This window comes from Antechinus flavipes, chromosome 1, assembly GCF_016432865.1.
Source record: "Antechinus flavipes isolate AdamAnt ecotype Samford, QLD, Australia chromosome 1, AdamAnt_v2, whole genome shotgun sequence".
Lineage (NCBI taxonomy): Eukaryota > Metazoa > Chordata > Mammalia > Dasyuromorphia > Dasyuridae > Antechinus > Antechinus flavipes.
This window is the reverse complement of record NC_067398.1, coordinates 65,838,905-65,849,383: the sequence shown is the minus strand read 5'-3', so window position 1 is coordinate 65,849,383 and position 10,479 is coordinate 65,838,905. Positions and strand designations below refer to the sequence as shown.

The following is a 10,479-nucleotide window of genomic DNA, read 5'->3' as shown; positions in this document are numbered from 1 at the left end:
TAATTTTGGAGCAGCAAAACCAATACAATTTGGAAATTTTCCAACTCAATTCAAAATAGAAGGTTGTCAGGAAGGTCTGCTACAGTTCAATAGTGATAAGCCTCTAAGAGAAGAATGAGCCCTAGTAATGTGAGTAGGAGACCTAGAAAATGGTTGCATCATTAGTAATAGCATTTTCATGAGTTCTTAGCTGACAGAAAATAAAACAATTGGACAATTGATAAGAAACAGCCTGCTGAGCATGATTGGGTTCAGCTGAATTGTCCATGTGCAGTTCTGGCTCATAGTCCCAGGACAAAGAAGTACAATGATGGTTGTAGTTGAAAGAGAATCAGGACCCTGATCATAATTCCTTGAAACCAAAGAAAACAAGTCATTGCTCACAAAAACAAACAAATAAACAAACCAAAACCAAAACCAGAACAAACAAAAAACAAAAAACAAAAATAGAGGTTTGGTCTCACTTCCAAGGGAGAAAGGAAAACTGGTGCTTGCATATGTACCCAGGAGACCAAGGCTCCTGATTACAATTTCATGGCTAATAACAATGCCAGCACTTGTGGCTGAAGGAGAACAAAACACTTGGATAAAGATCAGATACATATTAGGCTAGATGTGACCACATCTATTCTAAGTTTATGCCACATTGGAAGCAAGAAAACTTAAACACAAAATTAGATCTGAAAACAGTAACACACACACACACACACACACACACACACACACACACACATAAACAAACAAGAGTACCCAATTTATTCAATGATCAAAGGAACAAATTAAACATAAAGTTAAATTTTGTGCTTAAAATCAAGTAATTAGCTGGGATTAAAAAAACAAAACCTGACCAAAAAAAGGTTACTATGATGACAAGGAAGATCAAAATATGAACTCAAAAAATCACAAAATCAAAATTGCTGCTTCCAAAGCCTTAAAATAAAATGTTAATTAACCTTAGTCTTCTCTCTCATGCACCTGAAAAAAGACGTCATAGAAGAACTCAAAAAGTATTTCAAAAATCACATAAAAGCAGGGGCAGGATAATTGGCAAAATAAATAAGAGAATAAAGAAAATTTCAGAGTCAAACAATTAGTAAGAGGGACAAAATACTAAAGAAAAAATAACACTAAATCAGAATTGACTATGTGATAAAAGAGGCTGATTAAAAAATACTTTAAAAACAGAATTTGGGGGCTACTACTATTGTCATCACCATATCCCAGCAGCTCTGCACCATGGCTGAGATATTCTCCACCATCATGTTACATTTTAGATGACTTCTACTACTTTGTGTGTCAGGAAGTGTTCTAGTGGTGCAGAGGGCAGCCTAACAGCACTTTTTTTTTTTTTTTTTTTAAATAATTCCTGATATCTATGAACGAGTGGAATACACTGCCCCCACTTCTGTCACGGAAATATAACCAGAAAAGAAAGAGTATATCCTGAATGGACCTTAGACATTGAAAATGAAGTGAGGTAAATTTCTGATAGCTCAGATGCTGTGCAAAACAAATCAAATTTGTTCACTTAAGATACTATTAGAAATCTTGTTAACAGAATGAATATGGTGCATTGTGCACCATTCCAAAATTTCTTTTCTCTCAAGTAGGAAGTGATAATAGATGTAAGGCATCTATATGTGATAACACAAAGATGTATCAATGTGATACAAACTGTATTGGGTATATCAAATTTAACAGTCCCTATGTCAAGAAGAAAACTTTAGAAGACAATATTTACAGGATCATTGTAACATTAGTCTACTCTTTCAGATAGCCATTTTGTGTAACTTTGCTATGAGGAAATCCTAGCCAAATGATTAGAAATTTCATTGGCCATCTAAATCAGATGCTAGTTTGATTAAGGAGAAACTGTGAATGTATAGTAAGATGAAGAAATACAGCAAAATGCAATTGAAAAATCTTATCAAGTAAATTTCTGAAAGTTGTACTCATCTGCATATTCTATGTACAAGTGTTATCTTTCTTTTTATTTTAGTTTTTAAAATTTATTTATAAAACACATACATGGGTAATTTTTCAACACTGACCTTTGCAAAACCTCCTGTTTCAACTTTTCCCTTTCTTCCCCACACTCCCTCCCCTAGATGGCAGGTGGTTCAATATATGTTAAATATGTTAAAGTATATGCTAAATCATATATAACATACACATACACATATTCATACAGTTTTCTTGCTGCACAAGAAAAATCAGATTTAGATAGAAAGAAAAAAATGTGATAAGGAAAATATAAATGCAAGCAAACAATAACATAAAGAGTGAAAATGCTATGTTGTGGTCCACACTCAGCTCCTATGGTCCTCTCTTTGGGCATAGATGGCTCTCTTGATCACTGAACAAGTAGAACTGGTTTAAATCATCTCATTGTTGAAGAGAGCCACATCCATCAGAGTTGATCATCATATAATATAGTTGTTGCTGTGTATAATGATTTCCTGGTCCTGCTTATCTCACTTAGCATCAATTCATGTAAGTCTCTCCAGGCCTCTTTGAAATCATCTTTTTGGTCATTTCTTACAAAACAATAATATTCCATAACATTCATATACTATACTTTATTAAGTCATTCACCAATTGATGGTCATTCACTCAGTTTTCAGTTTCTTGCCACTACAAAAAGGCCTGCCACAAAAATTTTGGTGCATATGGGTCCCTTTCCTCTTTTTAAGTTCTCTTTGGGGTATGAGCCCAGTAGTAACACTGCTGAATCAAAGGGTATGCACAGTTTGATAACATTTTGAGCATAGTTCCAAATTGCTCTCCAGAATGGTTGGATTTCTGAAAGAAAAATATAACTGGCTTCTGGTCATGGAAGAGCTCAAAAAGGAGTTTGAAAATCCAGACAGGTAGATCAAAAAATGGAAAGATAAATGATAGCAATGCAAGAAAATCATGATAAAAAATCAATTTTGTTAAATGTCAAAAGTATATAACTGCTTATAAAATGATTAAGAAAAAGAAAATGATTTGTTGAAAAACAGAATTTGTGAAATGGGAAAAAAATGCAATGAACAAAACAACTCATTCAAAAATTCAATTGGTCAAATAAAAAAAAAAGCTAAAAAAAGATAATTGAAGAAAATAACACACTAAAAATCTGAATTGAACAAATGGAAGTGAATGACTCAATAAGACTTCAGGAATCAGTCAAACCTAACCAAAAAATTGAAAAAAAAAAAAAAAAAGCAGAAAATATGAAATACCTCCTAGGGGAAAAAGAAAAAAAAAAAACTGACCTGGAAAATAGATCTAGGAAAGATAATTTAAGGCTTCCTGAAAGCCCTGATGAAAAGAAAAAAAAAAGAATCTATTCATAATCTTTCAGGAAGTCATAAAGGAAAACTGCTCGGGTGTCCTAGAATCAGAAGGTAAAATAGCCCTTGAAAGAAAAAAGAAAGCCAATGATGACCTAATAAAAGAGACGAAAAAAATGAAAATGCCAAGGAATATTGTGGTTAAATTTTAGAAATATCAGACAAAGGAAAAATATTGCAAGCAGCCAGACAAAAAGAATTTAAATACATAGGAGCCACAAGCAGTATTTCCTAGGACTTAGCTGCTTCTACCTTAAAGGACTGAAACCCTGGAATCTGATATTCTGAAATGCAAAGGAACTTTGATTATAGCCAAGAATAAGCTGTCTAGCTAAAATGAGCATTATCTTTCAGGGAAGAAGATGTTTTCCTGTTCTGTCATTTCAAAACAATTTCCTTGAATTATTTCTTGCATTATTGTGTCCAGGTTCTTCTTTGGTCATGATTCTCAGACAGTTCAATTATTCTTATATTTTCTCTTCTTGATCTGTTCTCCAGATCTGTCATTTTTTTTTTTTTTGTATAAGCATTTGTTCCATTTTTACATTGTTTATAATCTGTTTTGCTATTCCTTAGTCTCTCATATTCAATGAAACAAGTGAATTTCATCTATTTCTTATGAAAAGAGCAGAGTTAAGGAAAACATTTGATCTCCAAACATAGAACTCAAGGAAAGCCTAAAAAAAGGCAAAAAACAAAAAAAACAAAGAACTCTTGAGAAGTGTATTTCTATTATGGAAATACTTAGAAAGTTCAAGTGTAATTTGATTTTATAATGATAATATGAAAAAGAAATTAGAGGTGAAAGGGGGATTTTATTGAAAAAAAGAGGAAAAAAGAAGTAAAATAAGGGAAATTACATCTCAGAAAAAGGCAAAGAAGACCTATTATAATTAAGGGAAAGAAATAAGAGGGATGAGCATTGTGTGAATTTTACTTTCATCAGATTTTACTCAAAAGAATATCAGACTTGTTTGGTTTCACAGAAAATCTGTCTCCCATTTATATGGAAGTGGGAGGGGAAAGGAGAAAAGAAAGGGGAAGGCTAATAAAAGGGAAAACAGAAGTAGAAGGGAAATGTGTAAAAAGAAGGGAGGGGCTCTAAAGGGGGAAGACTGTTTGAGAGAGGTGGTGATCAGAAGCAAAATACTGGCGAGGAGGAAAGAGGGAAAGGAAAGAGAAAAGCATAACTTAGGATAAATAAACGAAATTCGTTATTTTAAATGTGATTGTGAATGAGGTGAATTTCCCCATAAAATGGAAGAGAATAGCAGACTAAATTAGAATTCAGAATTCTACACTTAGAAGAAATGCATTTAAAGCAGAGTGAAGGTAAAGGGCTGGAGCAGAAGATAGTATGCTTCAGGTAAAGCAAAAAAAAAAAAAAAAAAAAAAAAAAAGCAGAAGTAGCGATTCTGATCTCACACCAAGTAAAAGCAAAGATAGATCTAATTAAGAGAAATAAAGAAGGAAACTATATCTTGTTAAAGATACCATAGCTAATGAAGCAATATCAATATTAAACATATTTGCATCCGATAATATTGCATTTAAATTTCTATAGGAGAAAATAAGAGAGATGCAAGAAGAAATAGACAGCAGAACTATACTAGAGGGGGATCCCAATCTTGGTCTCTCAGAACTTGATAAATCAAATCACAAAATAAATAAGAAAGAAATTAAGGAGGTAAATAGAATCATAAAAAAGGTAAATAATATCCTAGATGATAGATCTTTGGAGAAAATTGAATAGAGATAGAAAGAAGTTTACTTTTTTTTCCCCAGCAATTCATGGAAGTTATAAAAATTTCAAAATCAAATGTGGAAAGGCAGAAATAATAAATGCATTTTTTTTCAAATCATGATGCAATAAAAATCACATGCAATATAAAGCCAGGAGAAAATAGGGCAAAGATTAGTTAGAAATTAAATAATCTAATCCTAAAGAATGAATGGGTAAAACAACAAATCATAGACACAATCAATAATTTCATCCAAGAGAATGACAATATTGAGACAACATACCAAAATTTGTGGGACGCAGCCAAAGTGGTTATAAGGGAAAAATTTATATCTGTGGATGTTTATTTGCATAAAAGAGAGAAAGAGAAGATCAATGAATTGGACTTAGATCTTAAAAAGCTAGAAAAAGAACAAATTAAAAACTCTCAATTAAATATCAAATTTGAAATTCTAAAAATAAAAGGGGAGTTCAATAAAATGGAAAATAAGAAAACTATTGAATTAATAAATAAAACTAAGAGTTGATTTTATGAAAAAACCTGACAAAATTGATAACCTTTATTTAATTTATTAGAAAAAAGAAAGAAACAGATGATATAGATTTCCCACTTTCTTCATGTTGAATTATTTGAAATTGATTTTTAATATTGACTCGTGTTAAATTTTCTAATGAGTTTGGGTATAGTTGATAAAACGTCCTGAAAATCTGCAATTTCATTCAATGTCCATTTTTCCTCATTCATTATTAGAGATAATTTTTCTGCATATGATAGTTTTGGACATAGGCCTAATTTTTTGATTAGTGTTATATATGACTACAGGATTTGTGGTCTTTTATTGTGGCTGCTGATATGTTCTGCACAATTCTAATTGCAACTCTAGTGTTTTTGAATTTTTTTTTTCTTGTTTCAAATTTTCTCTTTGTTGTGGGTTTTTCAAAATTTTCAAATTCCTCTTTGTGTTTTTAATAAAGAATCTCATTGAAGTGGTGAATGTTGGATTTTTTTTCTATTTCTACTTTCCACTCATGTTCTATCATTCCAAAACAATTTCCTTGAATTATTTCTTGCATCATTGTGTCCAGGTTCTTCTTTGGTCATGATTCTCAGGCAGTTCAATTATTCTTATATTTTCTCTTCTTGACCTGTTCTCCAGATCTGTCTTTTTTTTTTTTTTTTTTTTTTTTTTTGTATAAGGTATAAGCATTTGTTCCATTTTTTCATTGTTTATAATCTGTTTTGTTATTCCTTAGTCTCTCATAGCTTCACTGGCTGCACTTTGTGCAATTTTAATTTTCAAAGTGTTATTTTCATCTTTGAGATTCTGTACCTCCTTCTCTAATTAGCCAACTTTTTTTTTTTCATAAGCTTCTTGATTTTTATTTTTTGATGGTCTTTATTGTTAGTTTTTAGTTTTCCCTCAGTGTCTCCTATTAGATTCTTAAAATTATTTGAGTTGTATAAATTCTCTCTGGTCACAGAGGCATTTCACATTATTCTTTGGGGTAGAAGACGGATTTTTTTTTTTTTTTTTTTTTTTTTTTTTTTTACTTTAATGCACTCTCCAAAAAAAAAAAAAAATGAACTCTGGTCTTCCCTGTTCCTATAGTTAGTTTTTAATGGTGGGGTGTTTTCTTTGCTGTTTTATTTTATTTTATTTTTTTAATGAGAAGTATTAGTCAACTCCTCTAATTGTGGTGTGAGAGGATAAAACCTCAAACTTTACTTTAGGTCAACCCTCTGACCTGGAACCCCAAATTAAGAGCTCCAACTTCCAACAAGTTCCTGCAGCCAATAGTTTCCCTGCCTCACTGTCTCTGAATTCATGGTTGTGCTAGTTCTTCTTGCCCAAGGCCTCATCTTAGTAGCATAAGTATGCCTGGCCATCCTAATCACCTGAAACTTCCTAAATTTTTTCAGAGTCAAACCCTAACTCCACAAACAGTCCAGAAATTTAAAGTTTTTGTGGTTTTTGCTGAGACTCCAGTCAAATCCCAATCACACCAGACTCCCCATTTGTTTTTTCTATGAAGCTAGCCAATGTCCCAGGAAGACCCTGTGATGCCCCAAGTCTTGTTGAGTTTTCATTAGCCTATTTTATCTCTAAGGGGCATATTTGTTCTATTTGTGAGGGAAATCTGAAAAGCTTGAAATTTGCCAACCTACTCCATCAAGTTCCCAGATTCTTTCTCCACAATTATTTTTTTATGAAATGTGGCCAATATAACAACAATTAGTATATTCATCAATTTGCAAGTTATGTCTAAATTTATGGTACATAAACATAAGTATTCCACTCATGATGAAATACAAATAAATTTCTTTCACATTTGTTGGTATTGTATTAAAATATGAAATAACAATTAAAATAATAGAAAAATGCAAAACATGATAGATGCTAAGTTGTAAAAGAAACATTTTTCATCCCCACAAATGGCTAGTATTATCTTTCCATAAAGCTTGGTTGTGACATGCTTCTCTATTTATGCTATAGATCTACCACTACATAGGATTCCTTCTTTCATCTGCATTCAGGGCCTACTCTAAGAAAACAGTTTACACAGGAGCTATAAAATTTACTTATCTGAAATGTAAAGAAATTCAAATTTTAAAAAAGTCACATGAAAATACTCATAAGTATTTTACTAACAAAAGGTACATACAGTTTTAAATTTTGACTTTTCCTGTCTTATAGGACTGTGATAAAACTCAAATCAGAAATATTTAAATAGGACCTAAAAATATTAAAATGTTTGGAGAATACTAATGATTTCAGTTAAGAGATATATACTCACATATCAAATATTTTCACTTTTTAAACTATCCATCAAAGATTCCACATTTATTATTTTTCTGTCCCTTATCCCTTTCTTAGACTATAAGGTTCTAGACACTGTTCATCTCAAAATGGTACCTTCCTAAGCACTTAGAAATTTCTATAAAAATAACATCTAACATACATTCAGAACAAAACTAAGACAATTAAAAAGTTGCTTTAGATTAAGTGTCACCCATTAGATTTTGAGCATTATATACAAATTACTTTCAAAGAGAGAAAAAGGAAACCAAAAAAAAAAATCAAACCAAAATGAAGGTTCTTGACTATATTGAATGAATACCTTTTTTAAGAGTAAGGACAAATAAAATATATACAAATATCTATATAAGATAATGTATATAATCAATAATATCTCAATGCACAGATAATACCCCTATTTAATAAGGAAGTCATCTGTGAATTATCTATTTCTGAATTATCAGATCATAGAGCAATGAGAAGAATCATTACAACAGGAAGCTGGAATTAATTGAGGGAAAGCAAGATAATAAGGAAGCAGAGGCAATAATAATGCATTCATAAAACATTGTAGTATGGAAAACTTTTTTGATTATGTACACAGAAAAGGAAGATAAATTAGAACAATGTAGTTGGTGGGTTAGAGTAGTCTAGGCTATTTCCTTTGAATGGATTGGAAGACCTGGTTATGTTCATAGGCAAATGTTAAATTAAATTATTTCCCCATGTCTACAGTACTAGTGGCACAGATGCTGTGTAAATTTATGTCTTTTGTGATTGTATTCATTGCCTCTACAATAAATATAGTCTTTTCTATGTCCAAACAGAAAGCCTAGTGCAACATTACTACTAATATACATTTGTAAGGAAGAGCTAGGCCATCTTCAATAAATTTGGAATGCAAGGAATAGGACTCTGGTTTATGGAAATTATAGGGAGGAAATATTGAGAACGATTGCCTTATGGAATGAGATAAATAGATGATTTGAGTTTAGAATATTCTTATGGAAAGTAGAATAGTGTTATTGATCAACAGTGAAAACTTGGATGAAGTAGTTGTATACAGTTTGTATACTTGAACATTTTTGTGCGCATATAGATTGAGGCTCTTAGAAATTTTGAATATTTTTAAAGCAGTTCACTGTAATAAACCAAAAAAGTACATAACATCATAATTTCCTAAATTCAAAGAATGTGTTAAACAATACCTAATCTTCACTTCAAGATCCCACTATTTTCATGCTTCCACAAGTTTTACCTAGCTCAAAGCATTGTGAGCTATATAACTAATTTAGATTAAATTTACTCATTTACACATTAAGATGTTATGTTCTTACACATTTACTTTTTCAAAAAGAGATAGGCTTTATGGAAAATAACATAAATCTAATTGTTTTTAAATTTTTGTTAATATTTCAAGAGGATTTCATAAAGACAACTTGTAAGAAGAATAATAGGCTCACTAGAAGGAACCTAAAAGTTCATGTAGTCCAAACTTAGGCCCATACAGACAGTGACACCTGTAGTAGATTTTTAGGTAATACAAATAATGAGTAGTTGACTGATTTAGGATTTCAAAGTAGATCCCCAGACATTTAAGTCAGTACACTAATCCAGTTTTTGATTAATAGTGTAACATCAAGAGTGGGTACTTTTGAGATAAATTATATATGTTATTGTAATATTCTCTTCTCTAAAATATAATCGTTCCCCTGTGTCTGTTCCAGAGTGCCCCTGTGTCTGTCCCAGAGTGCTTCTATTTCTGTCCCAGAGTGCACCTGTGTCTGAGAGCTCTCTAAAGGTATGAACACAAGCATTGTTTCTATCAGTTCCACTTAGTACCTTGTTTCAAGTTCTGGCCCATAACATCTCCTTGTAAGATCAGATCAATGATACTGAACCATGCTAAATTAGATATTTATTGTCTCTATCAATTCTAATGAGTTAACAGCTTGTAAGGATTCTAACATTTTGGTATTCCTCAAATGAGGTATCCTGTCTCTTATCTACTTCACACAGGCCAACAACAAGATTTGTTATTAATCGTCTCCTCAAATCCGCCTCAGGAAACCTAGTTTCCCTTAAATACATGGCTTAGTCCAAAATCCATTTGCTACAAGAGTCATTGATAGTTGCCTCCAGCTACTAGTATTTTCCTTGACAAAAGTTATATTTTTTATACATAAAAGTAAACTGGAAACTAAAGAGGATCCATTTTTAGGATTTCCCATAGAAAATTCTGCCTGCTGCTAAACTATCTGTCTGCTAGAGCTTCTAGACATTCAATGCAAGGGCTTGTCTTTGAATAGAGCCTTCACAGATTTTCTGTGACTTTTTCCTCTTTATGTTGAGTCTTTTTTATTCATGTCTTACTCTTCATGGCTCTATTTGGAGTTCTCTTGACAAAGATGTGTTTTGCCATTTCCTTTTCTAGCTTATTTCACAGATGAGGCATGGAAATAAACAAGGTTAAGGGAATTGGCCAGGGTCAAACAGCTAAGTATGTGAAATGTGTTTTGAAGTCAAAACCTCTGAACTTCAGGGTCAATATTCTATCCATGGTGCTACATAGCTGCCTTGAATATCAATGATGGCGGGCAGT

General features: G+C 31.9%; 1 pseudogene; it reads left to right on the top strand.

The window, feature by feature from the left end:
• Positions 1-1,369: 1,369 nt before the first annotated feature.
• On the top strand, positions 1,370-1,943 carry LOC127553421 (E3 ubiquitin-protein ligase RNF138-like; annotated as a pseudogene).
• The last annotated feature ends 8,536 nt before the right edge of the window (positions 1,944-10,479 follow it).